The sequence below is a fragment of the Chroicocephalus ridibundus genome, chromosome 7 (genome assembly GCF_963924245.1).
Source record: "Chroicocephalus ridibundus chromosome 7, bChrRid1.1, whole genome shotgun sequence".
NCBI lineage: Eukaryota > Metazoa > Chordata > Aves > Charadriiformes > Laridae > Chroicocephalus > Chroicocephalus ridibundus.
In genome coordinates, this window is record NC_086290.1 from 28,729,058 (window position 1) to 28,751,076 (window position 22,019).

The following is a 22,019-nucleotide window of genomic DNA, read 5'->3' on the forward strand; positions in this document are numbered from 1 at the left end:
TTACTCCACGTGACTAGACTTCTCAGCATGGTGATTTTGGTCATTTCAAGAATTTGGGTAGTAATAAGGTTCTCATACATTAACTAGCTAGAACTAGTCTCCAGATACATGCAGTAAAGGAGTTATTTGTCAGGAGCTGACTCCCAAGAGTTGTTGAACATTCTGGATCCAATTCAGAGTATTTAAGCACATATTATTTCACTTTAAGCATGGAAGCAAATCCTTTATTTAAGCTATAGTTTTCACTGCCATGAAGAGCTAAATTCTGTTTTCCTAAATGCACAAGCAGTATAACCAGTGAACAAAATAACTCAAAGAGTCAGATGATGCAAGTCAAGCCATAACGAGAAAACAGCAACAATAAAGACTACTTGTTCCAGCAAGCCTGTTTCCTTTTAGCTTACAACCTTTCTGCTTTGCAACTGTCGTCTTATATCCATGCTTTCTCCATCACAGCTAGGTAATTCCTAAAATACAGTACACAGCAATAATAATTTCCTGAACAGCTCTCCTCCTTGAATGAGGCAGATGTGCTTCGGTTCCATACTGGCCGTCAGCTTCAATTATTTTGGAGCCAGCTAAATTTTCGCTACAATCATGGTTCTTGTGCTAGTTGACTTGGTGAGAGCAGGCTTGGCCTGTGAGATGACATACATATCCCTGCATTCTCTCCACTTTCCTAAGGATCCAAAACAAAGTCCCTGTAAAAAAACTGTTTAAACCAAAACCTGAAGAGTTGTTGCAGAGCCAGTTATTTTTGTTGCGCATAATTTTGGGGTAAATGGTGATGTCAGCACTTCTTTGTCCTAATGAAATGAATAGGCTTAATGTTACCCCTCATCAGAAGAGCCCTAGGAAGCAGGATTTAGCAGCATAAGAACAGCAACATTTCAATGCAAATAGCATCTGAACTGAAGCAGGTTTTAATTCTGGTGGCTGAGATTAAATTGGTGCACCACCACCTGTAGCATTCCCGAGTAGGCTACCTCTAGTACACTTGAAAAAGGTGACTCCGATATTTGTACTGCTGTGTTCAGTTTTTCACATCAGAAGATGGTTTCTGTTTTGCAGAGCTGTTAGTGTTCATCCTGGTCTCGTTCTCAAAAATTTTAATGAGCAATTAGAAAAAAAAAGAAAAAATCCACGCCAAACTTTCAGTTTGGCGTCTCAAGCACAGAAATATCTGGCACCTGACTGATACACTGGAATTTGGAGCGCTTCAGTCCCCCTGTGAACACAATGTCTATTTGATGTCCAAGAGAAGAAAGACAAGTATTCATGGGCATATTTCAGTCTTTTCATAATCTAATGAATGTACATGAGCCTGCTAAAGAGGGTTTGATTGTTGGGTTTTTCTCCATAAAATGCTTTCTAGAACACATATTGGGTATTTATGCTTTTGCCTGGCAGTTATTGAATGCTGTCCTGTGATTCTGGTTAAAAAAATTAAAAGAGATAGACTCCAATAATCTGTATTTAAAGAGTAACTGAACTAGATTATTTTCTCAAAACGACACATTCCAGCAAGAGTTTTCATTGCTTCCAGCCTATACAAGCACAAGTTTGTTCAGTTAACTTCTGGCTATGATCCAGTCAGATGGTTAAATGCTTGAATGAACTCAGAGAAATATTTTTACAGTGTGAAGAATTTGTGCTTAATCACTTGGGGAAAAAATATTCCATTTTGATTCTTGGCTACAGCACTTATCTTAAATTGCTTAGTCACGTGAAAGCATAATTTCCCTAGCGAGCAGATATCCCTTTGAAATTTCACTTGCAACTTGCTTTAGCTCACCAGCTTTAACCCTTATGTCAGGTCATCTACACAGCTGTTTAAATAAAAGTATACACCATGATAACTCACAGTATGCTCCAGTCATGCAGAAATGTGAGCGAACAGCTTATTGATTATAGTGTCTGACATGACCCGCTTGTAATTAGGAAATCAATAACCTGGTTTCTTCTCTGCTCCACCACCTGCCTTTCCCCCAAATTCCAAAAATATCTCTGAGTTCAAAATTATGCTGATGGATTCCCATCCAAATTTTCAACAGAAGTATTTCTCTAAAATACTTTCACACATTCTACTTTGGTCCAAAGGTCTGGGTGGTGGTTGTGGAAGGAATGTGTTAAATAGTACAGAAATACTGTTTAAAAGAGACCTTAAAACAAGGCAAGGATATAGCAGAATTTGGCTGATATTAAAATGATAACTGGTATAAGAAGAAAATACTCAGTGGACAACACTGGTCAAACTATTGACCCCAGTTGACAAAATAGCTACCGAGTGTGATCTCCTCCCAGCCTCCCTAATCCCTTCCTGCTATGTTACCAGATGGCAGGGAAGCCTTAGCCCCTTACAAGATGCTGTTTTTGCACTTTAGTACCGTTATACCCAATTGACATTTCCCAGTTAGCTTCTCACTAGGTACTACTGGTCTCTTTCAGTAGATTTACAGAATGTTATGGGGCTTGAAAACATTTGAGGTCATTGCTGAAGAGGGAAACAGGGCATGCAGAGAAACGAATGGAAGAAATCAAATATTTAAATAACACGTGTAAAGCACTTCAGGCATCTTACATGGCATCTCGGTAAAGAGTCAATTATGGGGCACAGAAAGAATCTAATAATAACCAAAGTAGGCCAAATGCAAACACTGTCATCCTGGCAAAAATTTGAAAGAAGCTATACAAATAGCAGTGAAGGAAGACAAATATGCACACTCTGAGCATGCATACCCCCGAGTACCCTCACTGAATCACGTTATGAGAATATGATCTACCAAGCTCAGGGAATACGGAATTCAGATACAGCTACATTTCACCTGAAAAGCCTGCCAAACCCAAGCTACTTTGCACTCCCAAACTGCCACAAACGCAGAAAAAAAAAATCACGGCAAGTACTTCTGTACCTACCTGATTCTTTATACTGGCTAAAAAAGGAACAATGCACAACGTTGCATCGTTTCCACTAGGCTTAAAATACAGAGATGGCAGTGAAAAGCAGCAGGAACAGTAATCAGAAGAGAATAATGCTGCAGGAAGCACAAAGCAAGGATCCGAGTTTCGGCAAGTATTCAAAAATACACAATTTTCTACCTTGCAGCTTCATGTACTGTGGGTTTTGCATGCATATTAAGGTATTGACAAAATAGCAATGTATTCCAAGATAAAACACAAGCAGTGAGACTCATTAGGAGTTACTCATGGAACGCTGAAAAACAGACTTGACAAAAGGGTTGGTTTTTTTTTTTAGTGTAAGCTTTTTTAAAAATAAACACACATTTTTTAAAAACAGCATTCTCAGAATCTAGTTCTAGTACAACAGGTGTAAAAGTTCATCCTTCATTTCAAGTACCATTCACTAGCCTACAGCCTTTTAAGCACCGTATAAAATACCACATCAGTGTAAGAGGATGTAAATTTGCTTTCCTGAATGAGGTCAACATATTTGTACCATTCTGTGCTTTTGTGATGAAAAATTGGTGACTCCAGGAATTGATTTCCATGGACTCAGTTACTTTCAGTATAAGATTTCCCCAAAAAAAATCTATCTTTTGGGATAAAAGTTTGTTTACACGTTATCTGGCTTTCACTATCGCACTCTCACTTTCAGTGTGCGGTGCCTGGGCTGGGTTTTGGAGGGCTCCGGCACATGCGCAGGCAGCGATGCTCTCCCTCGCTCTCCCAGGGATATTCCAGGGCTTAAACACACCATTTCCCCAGAACCCTAAGGTTTATGCACTCAGGGTTTGTAATTTAACACATAGGACACACACATCTCCCTTCGCAAAGGTTTCCATGCTTTTTCTCAGTAAAGAGAACTTGAATATTCTCGTGGAGTCAGCGTGGTAAATAAGATCAAATTAGTGAAGTAATTTACAATACAAGACTACCCACAGCGTTTTTGAAGCACAGCTAAGGGGGAAACTTGGGAGTGGAAATGAGATGCCATTTTGGGAGCAGGAAAGGCATGTGAAAATTTAAAAGGGGAAAAAAGCAAACAGAAAAAAAAAATATGTTCTCCTCGCAACCCAGACAAAACCAGGAAAAATGTTTCCCCCTGTTTCCTCCTTACTTTGCACTGATCTTCAGAGTCCGTAGAGCAATACAGAATGCTTCTTTTCCAAGGCCTGGTTTTTCACCAGGGAGTCTCTTTACTTGCCCCAGATTCATTTCCTCTGATCAGCAGTACCATGGCTAACCTTCCTAGCCCTGCTGCAAAGTATCCCTTCCCTTCTCCTCCCCACATTTGCATAGAGTTAAGAGAATTAGCTTGCCCTGTCAGAAATCATTTGTTTTCTTCTTTTACGTGTTTATCAGATACTCTTACTAGCAAAATAGTAGAAACATTCAGCGCCCTCTGCTTCTGCCTCTCAGTGCTTTTCCACAACAGCTGAAAATACAAAGTTTAATTATCCTAGATTGGAAAATACAGCCTTGGTCCACAACCTTACTATGAACTGAGGTATTGCTGAGAATGCTACAGCAATCTGATTAAATTGTATTGTAGGGAAGTCAAACCATGCTATATTCTAATCCCGGGACTAGGTTTGCTTTTTTCTTTTTTAAAATAAACATTGATAACACTCAATTTCTCACCCTGTACAGTAAGCCAAACCTTGCAATAGTTAAAATAAGTCGCAAAACTGGTTGCTGTAAACATTTCAAAGTGCAGCATACCACAGTCCCTCCCTCCCTCCCTCCCTCCCTCCCATCCCACCACCTTCTCGCACTTACATTTGACTGGTGCTTTCCAACCTGGGGAAACATTGTCTTGCAAACACGCTTCTCATCTTTCAGTGAAAACCTTGCCTAGGCCAGATGCCATGCTCCTCTTTTGCATTTATTTAATTGGCTGCCGTTCAGCATGAAATAGTTAACACATAATGACAAATGCAAACCTACCCCCTCTTGCAATCATTTCTTTCAAAACACAAATGATCGCGACTCCTCCTGGCTTGCCTTAGAACAAGCAGAGACTAGGAACAAATATTTGTTTTCTGGAATAAATTTTTAGGGAAGGTGTAAATTTGCATTCACTGCCATTAATTAGATCAAGCTAATTGGCAATTAACTCAATTTAAAAAAGGAAACAAATGGTTAGTCTAAGCCAGTCCTGGTCTGCGTATGCGTAAGAAACTGGTGTTAACTTCTACAAGTGCATTTCGTCAGGTAAAGTGAGAGTGCAGCATCCCTCAGAGAACTAGACTGGGACAGAACACAAAGGCACATCAGAAGCACCAGTTGCTGTATTTCTCTTTCTGAGGATGTATGTGGCTGGTTTTCCACAGTTTTAACTCCCTTTGTGATGAAGGAGGGCTGGCACTTGAGGCCCTACAGAAGAAGTGAGTTCTGAAGCAGTGCTTTCACGGAGGAAGGTGTCAGCAAAGCTGGCATAAATGAGTGTTTCACCCAGCAGTAAGGCCAACTTAGGCATCCCCTGTGCCCCTCTCACTCCATACTCTTCTTCTCTCTGGTGCTGACACCACAGATGCTGTGGCTACATGGTAAATGACATCAGGGCAGTGGTCCCATTTAGGAAAATTGCTTAAAAACAACACTAACCGCTACAGGTACTGTTGTAAAGGAAGGATTCAGATGGAGAAAGTAGAATGCATTACAAATTGTCTTTTATCCCTACAGATAGAACTTGGAGACCCTTACCATGAGGGAGGCTTCCGTCTGTGCCGTGGCCGTGCAGACCCACAGGCAGGATGCGGCTTGGGGAGCCGGGAGGGGGCCCTGGCACATGGCTGTACACAGCACAGCAGCAGCGGTCCGAGAGCCGTCTGGGAGCAGCGAGGAGCAGTGAGCCGCACTTCAGCATCCCCAGTTTCTGCCTTTTCCAGCTGAGCTGCAGTGACAGAGCACCGAGCTGTCTGTCAACAGAAAGAGGGGAGGTTTTTTTTTTCCTGGTTGCATAAGGAAGCAGTCAGACCTTCCTGTTCTTGTAATTTGTCTCCAGCTCAGCTGACTAAGACATACAAGTCAGGAACTGACATCTTTCTTATCAATTTTCCTATCACTTTTTATAGGTGTTGTAAACTACATTGAAGCTGAGCCTTCTCACTTTGCTGCCGTGGGCTGTGACTCTGCAACAGAGCTCAGTCCATCTTATGCAGCCAATATCGAATATTTGCTACATAAAATTATTAGCTGATAATATTTATTTAATGCCTTCATGTAGCAACAGTAGATTATACCATCCGACTACATCTTTATTAACAGTCCAGAGGATCCCTTAGTTGTTAATGACACAGAATATTTGGATACTGGAGCAGTGTTTCTTGAATGACTCTTTCTTTAAAAGCTGTATTATATCAGAGATTTGTTTCAATTTACATTACCGCTGATGGTCTCTCTTCAGCCTTTACACAGAATTCCAATTAATGTCAAAGAGGACTAATCACACATGAAATGAATGGAGAATATACCCCTTAAAAATTTATGTGTACATCAGATATTCCTATTAACTATGGTCTTACTTAATTTTTATACTAGAACATTAACTATAATTTGCAGAATAAGGAGCTTCTGAGTTCCCCCTTGAAAGAAAATGAGGCGCTGCCATTCATGGTAGCGTAGCCTTGCCGAGCTCAGAAACAACACTGAAGGCTGTAGAGAAAATGATGCACTGAATTCCCCAAACAACTTTAAAAAAAACCTCTAAAAGCATCTCACACTAAACCCACATGTGAGATTGAACCTCTGAATTGAGACTGGTTGCCTTGAAAGATGATAGCTACAGTCTAAACCCACAAAATTCTATGCCTAGATCATGAACTAGTTAATTGGAAATTGAGGAGGATTCACTGTCTGTGAAGAAGGAGAAGAGCCGTGCAGAATAGAAGCAAGAATATTGACAGGCCAGTAGAAAAGCTTCATAAAAGGTATTTTTTTTTACTGGAATGGGATGAGCAGGAAAAAAGAGATAACAGCATAAGTAATACATGAAAGTATGATGGCAATACAGCTTTCAAGTGCTGTAATTTCAGTGAGATGGTTTACATTACTTCTTTTCAGTTGATGGCAAAAAAGCCCCTCCAAACGACCCACCCAAAAATGCACCCCTTCCCTTAAGCATTACTGAACTAAGGCTGACTTTAATGTTAAAGCCCTCTGAAGTTTCACCTTCATATAGCTGCTTATTGCACCAACTTAACTGCTTTGCCCTCTGTTGAAGGTCTCGGTACTTAACAGACACAGTGAAGGACTATGTGCAAAAATCTCAGCTCTGGAGAATGCAGCACCCAAGGCCAGGCTCTCAACGCCTGCCCTCAGCACAGTGAGCCGAATCAAAGCCTCAGTAAGCCAACGCAAGTGCAAAAGTGGCTGGGAACAAGATGTCACAGGAAAAGGATAACATTGAAAGGCAAAAATCTGTAGAGGATCATTGATTTATACCTGGGAGAAACAAAAGCTAAACAGAAAACCTGCCACAGTCTGCTTGTTCTCTTATCTGCGTTTGGCCTTCAAACAAAATTTGTGCATCCCTCGAGAGTACTTCTAGTACAGAATCAGTGATAGTGGGATGAAGCGCCGCATCCAAGAGTTATTTTTAAGTGCTTACTTGAACTCATCTAAATCTAGAACGCACTACTTGAGCATTTCATTTTCTTTCTATGTGGTTTCCAAGTTAAAATGTTGTAAAAGCATAGGCAGTAGCCTCCATAGGCTGCATAAGCAGGGAGAAAATACAGTTTGGAGAGGACTGTCCTGGTTTCTAGAAACAATGAGCCCTTAAAAAAAAGGTAACAAACCTCACTGGTGTTGCTTTTAGAAGCTTCAGCTTTTCAGTGAGCAGACTGGAGTGTTTAATGAAATCCAGTTCTTGTAGGAAGGACTCACTGGCCACTTCAGTTTTCTTAGATTCAATATCAGCAAGCAGTGACTCAGTCAAGGACTGTTGTACCTAGGAAATAAAACACAGAAGGGTGTCTGCTAAAGTTGAAAGAGAGGCATTAATCTTGGTATATGAACAGTCATTATTTCATGACTGCAGGTGTAACTTAAAAGCAAAAAACCCACAGAAAACACTTGGAAAAGGACTTGAGAAAAGAAGCATCAGGGAAACAATGCACAAACATGAAGCGATTCCTGTGTATCAGACCTGGCCCTACCCAATACCAGTAAGGTACCATTTCTGGAGCACGTCCTCTGCCTTCATCACACCATCAGTCTGGTGTGAACAAGCGGTAGACCTGCCCGTGTCATAAAGAGAGCTTCATGTCATTATCTGCACCCATGGGAAAAACCGGAAGAGGCGCATTGGCACACACAGCAACAGCAGCCATTAGTAACAGAGGAAAAAGAAAGTGTCAACATATCCCCACCCGTAATTTCCAACTATAAAAGGCAGCTTTCAGTAATGTCAGGAATACTCTTGAAAGTTACACAAATCATGCTTCTCAAAATGAGGAGAAAGAAAGTATTGGCAGGGATTCCCAAATGCATGGTGGGCTGAGCAAATTAAATAGAAGAGTGGTATGATTAATGACACAGAAGAAATGGGTACTGAAGTAGGAAATTTGTCAGAAGTATAAGGACTCTCCAAGAAAAGTGAGAAACATTCCATCTCAACTAGTCACAAGTGACATTGCCCAGAGTGAAAACGGACAGCTTTTGGTTGAGGAAATTGTGAGCGTATAACCTACAGTGGACTGTGTCACCAGTCTTCCAGTAGACATTGTGCCCATGGCTGTGCCATGGAAATGCGTGATGAGCACCAGCTCAGGAACAGCAAATTCCTGCAGTGTGCTCGCATTAGTGACTTCCATCCTGAGACCTGTAGCCAGCTTTCTTCTAGTTGGTGAGTTAAATAAATAAACAGACAGTATGTAGGAAAGAATTTGTGTTAAAATGGAAGGACGCAAACCATGTTGCCACAGAACAGCCATATGTTGCACCATGCAGCAACTGTGATGAGCTGACAGCTACAGTAGGAGAGAGGATGGTTAGAGAGTTAGATAGGGAGCAAGAGACCATGGAAGAAGAAATAGCCGTAGTATTGCAAATGAAAACAATCCCAAATATAGTATGTTGACACAGTAAAAATGTAGCTACAGGAACTGAAGAATTAAGACTCAACAATCATTTTCTATGTATTCTGGTGATACATGAAGGCAAAAGTAACATGAAAAACACGGGCATCTTCCCAAAATACTCCACAGCACAAATACACACACACAGAAGATAACTTGCAAGCTCATCACATTGTCGACTGAGACTGAACAACCTCACTCTTAATGCCTTGCACACTTGCCTACAAAAAGGCGCATTGGAAAAGTTGCAGACTCCACCCCGTTCTCGTTGGGCCAAGGCAAGCGTGTGTTTGAAGTAGCATGAGTGGTTCAGTTAGTTATTACGTTTGTTCAATTTTTCATCTAAATTTAATGGTGTTTCATTTTAGGCCTAGTTAGAGGCAGATCCGAAGAAGGGAAATAATGCGGCAGAACAAGTGCTGGGAGACCACGCTGCCTGTACACTTGGCACATGGGCAGTGAGAATATCCTTTGATGTCCTGAGTAAGGACACTGAAGGATGCCCTTACATGCTTGTAAGGATGCCTGGAAGTTGTTACTTATTTCTACGCATAGTTTTTGTTCCTTAAAGGTTTATTTTGAGATAGTCTTGCTCATCTGGAGCATATTCAATGGGCACATCTACGTGAAACGCTTGCTAGCTGTTGGCATGCCACTGATACGTCATGCATTCTTGTAAAACCTGTCCAAAAAAGATGCAAGGAAAGGAGTCCAAGGCATTTCCTTGGCTGGAGAGCATTGAGCAATGGTACTACATGCTTTGACAATGAGTTGCACCTCACAGGGGTGCAACTTTAGTAGCAGAGATTCACTGTTTGAGATGGAGATAGGAATGGTTATTTTGCATTTAATGAATAGGCACAGAATCCTATATAGCATACTGAGAGCGAAATGCGCCTTCTGGAGCAGCCAGTCCTGGAAGACCGCAGGCGGAGTGTGCTGGTGAAATATGCCTCTTGGGACTGAATCTTAGTTAACCGTGCAGTGGGTCTAAAGGATGTGGGCTCAGTTCTCTCCTGGCTGGTTGTGAGCATCATCCGTGGAATCAATGCCATTGCATGCATCTTGCAAAGCAAGGGTTGGTCTGTTTGTATGCGATTTGAGAACACTTGCAAAAAACACTAACAGCATACGAGAGCTCTCAGTTATCCTCTGAAGACTAGGCTGTCTGCCAAGAGAACAGCACATTAGACAGACACATCAATAATTCCCATCATCTATCCATCAAAAAAAGAGATTCCATTTACCTTAAAATGCATCATATGTGGATTTTACCATGCTGAAAAGGGCAGCACTTGTAGGTCTCTGAACTGTCATAATATAACAGGATTGGTTCCCCTTAGTACTGCTCAGACACAGCTACTGCCTCAAGGAATTTATATTAATTCAGCAAATTCCATCCCTTCCTTGACAGGAGTGGGCTATTTAGCCATAAATTGGCTAAACTCTATGGCTATAACTGATCAAATGAGGTGTGCCCGTACATAATGTTTAACCAGAAAATTTAACTGAAGAAATAAAATCTGAACATCAGCCGATAAAAGAGGATGGAGAAGTGGCAGTGATGGTCTGGGCAGCAAAGCTATTCCCAGCACTAGGTTCAGGACAAGCATTTCAGAATGTAAAATTAGGCGAGTCAAATTCCAAGCTGGTCATTTCAATATACCTTTTAGAAGGTTAAATTTAAACTGAATACTGTTGAACATGCTATTTGAATGTAATTTGCTCTTTTGCTGCTAAGTGTTTCAAAGGTCTTACACAGCTATCTCAACTGAGAAACAGGTCAGCCATGTTCTGTGTCGCATTTTGCCTCTTACTGGCTCACTTTGGCTAGTGCTGTGTTTTCAGCTGACCCTGCCTGTGCTACTCTCTCTGAAGAAAGGCAAACAATTCTTGCATTCTTACAGCTGAAAAACATTTTGATCAATTCAGACAAAAAGCATTTTAGTTTGGTGTGCTGTTGTTTACCAAGGATTGGAGTTTAAAGAGTTAAAAAAGAAAGAATAAATCTCCCCTCCAACCCTCACTATGAAACCTCTAAGCATTTTTCCATTTAAATACTGACTTTGATTATCTGGAAATTGGCAACTTGTAAGGAGGATAAATAACTGAAGAGTGAAGATATGTCTGGACATACATTGCTGTAAAGAAGGACTAATTAAAGAGTTTCTAGATAGCCCGACTGTAACTCAGTTATTGAACTTGAACCAGATGCAGATATTGCCAGATCAAACCCTGGTCTTGGCAAAAGAAAAAAAGACTGATCTAGAAATCGGAATAGCCTGGTTTACATCTGGGCTGACCAGTTTCGTTGTCAGTGATTATTTGCCAGAGTACTGATGTTTTAATGGGAGGAGGTCACTCATCTGTGAGCGCATGGATCAGCTTGGGCCTGAGCAGTACCAACCTGTGGATGAGACACACCTGTAACCGCTCCAACCCTGCCAGGAGCTGGGGATCTCGAGCCATGAGACATATTGCGTGTATCCAAGATACTCTGTGCTAGGTACAGGTATTTTTTATCCCTTTGAGAAAAATAACTTGAAAATTCCCAGTAGTTTGGTATAAGTGCAAGTGATTAAAAAATTGTACATGAAATATCCTTATGGGAATAGAGGTTAGGGAAAAGAGAAGATGGGAAGGGGGGGATGATGGGCTTAAAACTTGGGCAAGTAAGGATGGGCAGGAAAGAATAATTATATGTGTCAGTAGCAGGGGTTTGCATCCCCCAGTCTGGTCCTGCTTTGCGAAAGCTGGAGGCTGGGAGGATCACACCTCTCTGAACGGGGAGCAGAGAGCAGAGGTTCCTACCCCAAGTTCCTCTTCCTTCAGCCACCACTCCCTTTCCCAAGTTATACACTGTATAGGTCATCATACCCACGTTACTTGTCTTTAAAGAACACACAGCCTTGACAGTAACTCACTGTAAGGCAGGAGGGTGCCCAGGCACTCTAACGCTGCCTACAGCCAACAAAGGCCTTTGCCTGCCCTACAGCTCCTCCTCCTCCCACTGGGCTCTCTCCTTCCCAAGCTTTTGAGGGCTGTCCTTAAATACACCTCTGGCAGGCCACTGGCTCTACCGGCCTCCGTCTGGGATTCCCAGTGAGGTTGGACAATTAGCATTTGGCCCTCAGGCTAATTATCTACTCAGACCTCCTGGCCAAGTCTTAAAATAACCCCAAATCCCTGCACAATACCTGGGTAACAAAGTCCGCTCGAGGAACAAAAACAAAAGGGAAGAGACAGAGCAAGACATAGCTACAATAAGGAGAATTTCTGAAAGCTTGTCCCATCACACCCACTGTAAGGTGCTGGTTTTTAATGTCCCGTGGGAAGCAATGCAGTTACTAGAGCCGGCAGCACAGCAAGTATTTTCTCTGGGGGATATTTTGAGTCATTAAATATTACTAAAGACGTATTCGTCCTTGGCAGGTTCAGAAGCAAACCTTCTCAAAAACTGGTATGTGGGGCTCAGTGAGGTAACGAGTGCCGTGAAAGAGCCAAATATTAGATTCCAAGCGCTGTAGTATAATTGAAATTTCACATTACCTAGAGGATAAAATAAAATTCAGTAACCTGTTTGGAAACAGCGTAAGTAAAAAAGATTTCCTGATTCTATCAGTGCTGTTCGAGGTTTGTTTGAAGCTGTCATGCAGCAGAGGATCATTTCCTACTGTCACTGTCTCTTTGGATTGTTCAACCGTTTACTATAAGCAAAATGAAACAGGATTTCAAAATAAGCTGCTCCTTCCTTGGCTTTACCCTGGCATGGTCCAACACAGGGACATAGGTGGATGATTTTCTATTTAATCAACAGCCAAAACTTCACTCGCTGGCCCAGGAGGCTATGCCAACCTCCACAGCTTGTGAGACTGAGGGTGGTACTAGAGCAGGCAACAGTTGTCTGTCAAGGCAACAAGGGCTTGAGTGATCAAGATGAGAGAAAGGCTAAGAAGGCAGAGAGTATTTTCTCCTTTCTTGCTCTTGGCAAAGAGTGAAACCAAACCTTGTTCTAGGCTAAATAAGATGTAGAGGTAACAAATATGTTGTCTACAAAAATCACCAATTAAGACACAATATTTCTCTTGGATTGAAAGGAGACAGGACAAGTAAAAACATCTGCTATCACCTAGCAACATCTGTCTTGCAGAAACGACATAACTGGGACTGGACTTACGGCATTTACCTGTACTGCCCCATGGGAACCCCCTGCTGGGGCACCCTGAGGGCATTTTACAGCATCCACTGCGCAATGCAGATCTCTGAGTGAAGGATGATGATTCCTCCTGAAGAGGGACACATCATGCTCTTGCATTAGAGTGAACATTCAATTTATTGCAGATGGATCGTAACAGAGTCCTGATGCCATCTCTAACCTGGGCATACTGCCATGCCGCAAGTTCATTCCAGCGATGTACTCAGATGGCTTCTCTCCTCTTAGTCTCAAGTCTCTTTGGAGACAGTCCAGGCAGGCTTTCCCTACTTTGTGACAGCTCTTGGCTAGCTTCTTCTGGACTCAGCAGTTCATTTCCAAATTTCCCACACTCCTGACATTGCTCCTCTTTGATTCAGGTCTGCCTGAACCATGCGAAAAAGTCGAGGAATCCAGGCCCTTCTTCAAGCCTGGAGTCTGATCTGCAGATGGTGAGCATCCACACCTTGCTTCATTTTTTCCCAGCCCATCAGATGCCCTCACAGTAGGAAGACTGAGGTGTTATTACACTCCCTCCTTTGCCTCCCACTGCCAATGGTGAAGGGAAGGGCCCCTGCTGAGCATCACACGCAGCTCCTCAAAAGCAGATTTAGAGCAGAATTCCACCCCACAACAGAAGTAATCAGAGGAAAGCCCAGATAGCATCTCCTAGATACGTACCACTCTCCCTCCTAAAGAGCAGTTCTTCACACCCTCACTGGCTGAAGACAGGGGCATATGCTGTGTTACACAGATGGACCAGAAGTTGTGCAAATCCAGATGATTACTTCTGATGCTTTTAGATGCCGGCTAACAGTTAAATATTTGCTTGCTGTTGGTAATCATCCAGGTTTGTGAATTACTCAGAAAATATTCAATTAGCAAGAAATTAATTGCGTTTTTAATTGCCCACTCTTCTGTGATGATATATAGTATAAGCATAGCTCGGATGAACATAAATGCAGAAGATTATGCATGCAGAGTTGGAAGCCATCCCTGAAAACCTTTTTTTCAAGTCCTGACGACTGAAGCTAGCAAAACAAAATATAAGATAATTATGTGAACTGGGGAGAAAACAACTGCACTTTTGAAGTCACGTATGGGGCTTGATTCAAACTCTGGCCTGACTCAGGACGCGCGCCAGCTAAAATCATCCAACCAGTCCCTCAGCACCAGGTTCAGCGTGTTCAACCCAAACCATCCCTTTCTCCAGCATTTCCTGTCAGGAAGGTGTTTCTGAAGCTTCCAGTCAGCTGACAGAAAATGCTTGATGTGAGGATAAAGGACAGACACAGGTCATCTGAACACAACACTTCGTATCTTCAGGACACTTTGGCATTAGACATAGATCAGCTTTCTGTGGTTAAGGACAAGGGAATGAAGAAATGCAGGTCAGGAGCTAAAGCACTTGGCCGAGACAGTGTCCAACTGGAGTGCCGAGCTGCCCTTCTGCGCCACAGACATGTCAGCTTGGCTCCTCAAGCCCTTTTCCTGATGCACTCTTGGCTAGGTGTTTCCAACAGCTTTGGGACTATCTCACCTCCTCAGTGTGCCAAAAACTCCATTTCTCAGACTTTGAAGCAGAGGGTACCTCCTGTGGTGTTTTATGGACGCTTGAAGTAGAGGTGGTTGAAAAGACAGATGCATTTTCCTGGAGAACTGTGGAGAAGTTAATGCTGCTTTCAGTAAGGAGTCCATTAAGGATTGGTCACTTCTAGATTTTGCACAGAACAGTGTGTGCTTTTAAACTAATAACAACAGTCTGTAGCCTGCCTATGACTGGAGTCAACCTTAAAACAGATGGAGCAGAGAGCACGCTGGCAATCCATGCCATGGGCAGAGCTTTAAGGCCCAGCTCTGCAATGCATGTCTTGCCAATAGAGCTCCCAGTATTGAACCCTGCATTTTGTTGGGGCACCATTATTTTTGTTCATCAAACTCTTACCAGTAGATGCCTTCACCACTGATAGATGGATCTAGGAAATCCACACTCAATACATTCAATGCTACAGCAGCGTGACACAACCTGCCTAAACACGGGAAGCTCCATACGAGGTTTGAACAAGCGGTAGATTTGCCACTGAGCGCAGATTTGAAGTTGCCAGACTGGTTCAGAATAATGAAGGTAGCTGCCTGCTCCATTTCAGAAATCAATGACACATTGTCACCCAGTGCAAGATAAACTGAGAACTCTAAACTAAGGTCTTGACAGGTAAAATGCCTTTGATTTCACCTTTAATTCAGCAAGCTCGCAACATTACTGGATTCTCTATATTAATAATAAATACATACTGAAGCTCGTGTCAGTGGCAGAGTTTCAATCCTAACGCGATAACAACGTACCTCTGTGAGCAGCACATCTGGGAAAAGCAAGACACTACTCACAGCGCAGCCAAACAGAGTCGGGAAGCGTGACAGCTGTTTAACAACACATGGAAATAAAATGACAGTAATAAAATCCATAATTAGATTTATAAACGCCTTTCTTATTTTCAGCACTATTTGTTCAGTCAAAGAAATCCAGTTCAATTATTTTCTTCAATTTTTTTCCCCAGTAAAAGATCTGAAAAAATAAGGCCCTGAAGAACTGGTTTGAACCTCAGAACTCTTTAGGGTGTACATTTAAATGACATATCCTGGGCTTGCCTTTTGGTTTGTTTGATGAAAGGCAGCTTAATTTCTGTATTTTAAAAAGAAACAGAGTTATCTTTCATTAACAGCCTAAGTTGAAGACTGACAAATACTGTGGTATTTTTCAGACCGGATCCATTTATTTGAATCGATCTTTAGAAAGTAGAAAATTTACTTGCAGGTTTTAACTGGTATAAGCAGGTACACAACGCCAGCTGCAGCTGTGAAGTAAATAAGCCATAGCCATGATTAAGGTGTTATTTATTATGCAATTACTGTGACTTGGTTTGCTCTTTATATATATTTTTATATATAAATATATGCTCTTTATTTATATGTATTTATATATATTAGATCAAATAGATTTGAACCTATATATGACAGCCCAAGTTGGCCCTTTTTTGTTACCGTAAATTTGAACTGCAAGACCTCTGAATTGATTTTCCTAGGGGTAAGGTTAAGAACTGTATTTGAAGGCTGTTGAAAGCATACACTGGACTTTTACATAAAAAGAATGCATTTGAATCTATATTTAACAAATCACTGGATATTAGTTGCATTGAATTCGGTCTCTTGGCCACAGTAACATTAATTTAATCATCATTTCTTATCTCAGTTGCAGAGCAAATCTGTATTTATTGGACTGTATTTAGTCTGAGGGATCGTTAACTGCATTAATAGCAACAATCTGGAGATTTTTCTAATTTACAGTTTCTCTATGATCGTTATTTTCTCAAAGCCATGAGTGATTATGAATCTGAGTGGTGCCAAACCACTGCAGCCTTCACTGACTTCAGCAAGAGTTGCAGCTGGTCTGCAAATTACTGCCTTTTAGTGTTATGTTTGTGTCAGAGTGGCAAAGCCATGAGGTGAGGGCTGATCATGTGGTGTTATGCTGATTTTGAGTTCAGGAGAATATTTTCTCCTAAATTCAGCAAATAATTTGATCTGTCTTCCATATCTTAACAAACTCTTTCTCTGAACCTACCCGTCTTCTAAACAAGGACTGTAAATTACTTGTTACAGGCAACAGTCCAAGTATATTGCATGTTGCCACACAGGATTCTCTAAACATTGTAATACTAAATAGATTTATAAGACTGAGGTCAAAAGACCAGGTTCTGATAGTCGGACATGGTATTGACATTCCTGGGTATAGCTGGTTTACTAGGTAAACCTACATCTTGATTTTATTTTAGTATTTTTATTGCTATTCAGTTTTGCAAGTATTCAGTGGCACCTAGCTTTTTTCTCAACACCTTCAGTCATATAAATAGCAGTATTGATTTCTTCAAATAACCTTGTTGCTGCACTTGTCTTGTTATGGTTATCAGCACCCATTTAATCAAACCTTTAAGACACTTAACAGAACATAAGGACGATTACCAATCTTCCTTGAAAGACCTAAAAGCCACCACCATCACCAGCATCAAGTGAGGAGAACCATGTATGGGTGTTTCATATTGAAAACAGATTTGATGAGGAAGCTTGGTGGAGACAGCTCAATATGAATCCATTTCTAAAAAAAATATTGTTTAAAACCTGATGTATTGCAATAGCCAAACACAAAACTGACACAAAAAAATCATTGCTAGTGCATAAATAGTAATTGGAGGTAATACAGAGTCCAGCCTAGGTCAATAGTACCTTGCAAAGAGTAAATGTCTGTGACTGAAGCCAAATATCGAGGGTGTGATCTCTCTCTCTCCGTGAGAACATGAAGAATATCACTGAGAACTTGTCTAAGAAATGTTGGATTGATCTCACGTGCTATAGCTAGACCTATAGAAAGGAAACAGCTAATGTGATATTGTTGATGTTCTCATCCATATCCCTAAGATAAAGATACAAGCTGTTCAGTTACCATTATTGAACGCTAAACCACCAATAATCACTGCAGTATTATGTCTTCCTCCCAACAGGAATGTGAAAGATTTGTTACAAGTGACACGACACCACGAGTCCCCGTATACATCTTCATCGCAGTATTAGCCTGGGAGCAGCCCTAAGAGCGCACAGGCGCTCGTGAGTCCTAGTACCAAATCCATGAAGCGCTGATACAGACACAGTTATTTGATTATCACTCTGGTCCAGCTTCACAGCACAAGTGCTTATATTCAAGGGAAACCTATTCCTGTGCATATGTGCTCTAACGCTCAAGAACGTGGATCTTTAACATGGATCTTTAACAAAAACAAAGGATTATATTTAATTTGTCTCATTTTTTCCTAACCAGTTCAGCTCTTGTTTTGGTATCTTAAGTAAGCTGCACTGAAAAAAGAGTGTCACCGCACAGTGAGCCCAACTTTTTTTCCCAAGACTCAGCCATCTTATTTTTCTTAATAGACATAATGAAAGTTTTCCATTAATATATTATGAAGTCCTGTATTTACACTAAATTACACATAAAAACCATCAAACGCTACAGAGTATTTCTGTCAGCTCTAAGACTGGTATTATTCACAACAATAATTTTGCGAACCACACCAGCCAAATAATGACTAAGACAGTTATGGTCTCTAAATGCAACTTTTAAAGAAGGTGTCTGAATGCCTTTCTAAGGATGCTAAGTACTTGGAAACTCAGAGAAGTAGCAGCTTGAAATCATGGTGGGAGACCTGATACGGTATTCTGATTAAATGATACATGAAAATAACAACGGCAAGACTGCAAGTTGACAGTTCCTAAGTAAGTCCAGAAGCGAACAACTGTGTTTATTTAAAATATCCATTCAAGGCAAGTACATGCAAAATACAAAAGGCGTCCCGTTTGATGGAACAAACAGGTAATAATTTTTTCCACTTTTCACTAACAGAGAAGACAAGATGACATTTTAATGGTGTAATCAAGACCCTGATTGCCGTTAGTGACAGGACATGCCATGAGGTCCGAATGGATATGCTGGACAGGAGCACTTGTATTGAATTTGTGCATTGTATGTTTCTGCTTGAAGTAGCACGTGTTTAGTGGTTTGGGTTTTTTCTGCTGTACTTTCAATTTTGCATTTTTTTAATATAGCAGCAACGGGTGCGATGGAAACCTGTGAAGACAGGAGAGCTGTGCTCAAAGTTCAGCACAACTACCATTTTCATGTTGGATCTTAAAAGTTAGTTTCACTAGCTAGCAGGAAATACGTAAGAATTTGGAACTGATCACTCTGTGCTAAGAATCGCAACTGAACACTGAACCACTCCAACATATTTCTTACATGTTTAATGCTTGCTCTCTCTCTCACTATAAGCAGAGAAGCTTCCAGGATTGTGTCCTCAGATTTTCAGAGGCTTTTGTGGAGTATTGCATGGGCATATGGTCACGTTTCCTCCTGCATTTTCCCTATGTGGTTTTTTGGGGGGTGGGCGTACAATATAGAGTTGCAGCACCCTAGACCATTTCTGCTCCTTACTGGAGCATTTACTCTTGGCGTATTTGGAAGGAAGGTCTTCAACATATACAGCCTTCCACTGTATCCTTGACGTGCTCATGTCTCATAATTAGGAGGAGATACTTAGATACGTAATGAACGTGTGGTGGGGCTCTCAGTTCTAACTATTTAGCCAAGAAATTACAGAATCACAAAAGTTCAAAAGGCACACAAGGAAGTGTCATAATCAGAAATGTAAATGAACCACGATACTTGTAAGAAGCTAATTAACGGCTTAATAAATCCCTGTAGCAATGGATTAATTCCATTAGAACTCTGGAAAAGAAGGAGAAGCATTTTTTTCATTTACATGGAAAAAATGCTTTCAAGTATACCTTGGTGAGTCAGACCAGTGCTCAAATTTAGAAAATTATCTGGCACCCCCTCAAGAAGTACAAATTGTAACCTAAAAATAACTTTGAGCATTACTGAAGGACAAGTTGGTGGAAGAAGGGTCCTTCAGGAACAAAGAATAAGCATTACCTCTCATTTTCAGGAGTCCACATCTTTTTCCATGTGTATGCAGTCACCCCTGACTTCATGCTTTTCAGCTAGCTACATGAGAGCTCTTCTGGATTTCCTTCTGACTCAGAGACATCTTTTCTAAGCTAATTATATAAAGATCAGCTTAAAGGAGGTCTACTTGATATCAAGTCTGCATAGCCTGTAAAGACCCATTTGGTGAGCCAAGCGCCGGTTCCCTGCGGGTGGCAGCAGCACCTGCCGGCCGCGCAGGCGCTGGGGTTGAGTCAGGCCCCCGTCGAGTCAACTAGAATATAACATGCTATTTTATCATAGCACAGCTGCCAATATTGTATTATGCAACACTACTGCAATTTAAAAGTAATCAATACCTGCGATTCCATTATTTATAGGAACTCATTTAACTACAATGTACTTAAGGGAAGAGCGAAAGGCTAGTAAATGCCTCTTAAAAGAGACAAATTGTTCTATACTGGAAAAAGAAAGGACAGGATGATCCGACACCCCTTTCTTACTTTTTTCAGTTTTAGATGCTGTAACTGAGTAATATTGTAAATACACTTGTTTTGTTCTGCATCCCTCGGTACGAGATCAGCTGTTCAGGAGACAAGACTCCTCCATCATCCTGGTCACCCTGCAGAGTCTTTGAGGCATGGTGGAAGTTTTTGGACCATCAGTCTCTCTCCTTACCTGTAGTTGCTCAGAAGTGGCTGTTAATGATGTTTCACCACCTCAGCAATTTATTCCAATATAGCTTATTGGCTGTATTACCTGTTTCCCTGAATTGCTGTTTTCACACCAACCATTTCGTAATCAGATCAAATCAGTCCTGTGTGAACCAAATTTATACAGCATAATTCTTTCTCCAACTCCAAAATAAAACCTTTAAACTCAGTTACGCAGTTCGTTCTTACCATCTTCACTAAAGAATAATTGTATGAGCTCAAGGGTCTTTTCTATAACAATTTTATATTAATATTTTGCATATAAAAACATCAGTACAGTCAGATACTACAGAAAAAGAAATAGCCTAAATTATTCTCGTCTTTTACAATTTAAGAAGGAAAAACCCTTAAAACTTGTAAGCAGAGCTGATAGCATTCTTTGTAAAGGAGCTTATGTCAATGGGGCAGGGAAGAGGGAGTTATTTTCACACTTAGGTGTAACTGCTTTTAAAACTAAGGATGTCATCTGATATTTCCATAAAATTAAATGCAGTCCCTGAAACTGATTAGGCAAAGATTTATGATCCTTTATTTTATTATTTACACTGGAATGAAATTTAAAGCCTTCCAAGAAGCAGACAAGGTGCAGGGAGAGATGGGTGGTGATGAAGGAAAAATAAATAAGCCTAATGACATTAATTAGGGCTTCAGTCCTTCAGTAGCGATGTGCATGTTTTAAGCTCTTTGCTTGAAGTGCCTTAATTTTAAGAGGTACAGTGGGTATCTTACAAGTGCTAGCGGGTCATGAGCTACGATATCACTCATTTGCAGGTCATAGTTTTAAATTCTGCCAAGATTATCGCTGACCAACTGATGAAAGCATTGGGATCAAGTGCTGGAGAACGGTGCAGCACAGCACAGGGTTAGGGCAGAGCCATTGGCACCGGTGTGAAGCCCTGGGGACCATGACCATGACAGCATCCTTCACAGGCAGCGTCCTCACCAGCCTGCTGCAACCCGCTCCATACCCATTCCAGTACAACGTGCACGTCTTCTCACCACAGCTGACTCGGCCATATTAGGTTTGGTTGTTTGTTTTTTTTTAATTACCACAGTCCTTAGAGTTCACCAGGTGTCTTCATCTTTATTTAGATCTGAAGATGTGCTGCTTTCCTCACCAAGGCAATTGTCTTTATCAAAGACCTTTGTTCCCTGGTATAACAGATTTTAAAGTAGGGAGAAACGGGACTTTAAGTCAGCAGGTGTGGAGGGTGCTATACAGGTGCAATGAATAAACAAAGAGTTAGAAGGCTTTTGTCAGCCTAAAATACTCCCCAGGATTAGGCTTGATAAAATAATAATAATAGTTGTAGCGATGGCTGAGGCTTGCCATTGAAAACCTACAATTTTAAACAGCTGTGGCTCCCAAACTATGACAGATACCAGCCTGTATACCTCTACGTTTACCCCCTTGAGTTTGTGTTTCTCTTTGTCTGTAAAAACAGTGGATCAAATTTGCCCTTTGGGTAATTCCCCTGATTTAAACGTCCCTTATTTCCTCTGAGCAGCAGCGCGTGGAAGCA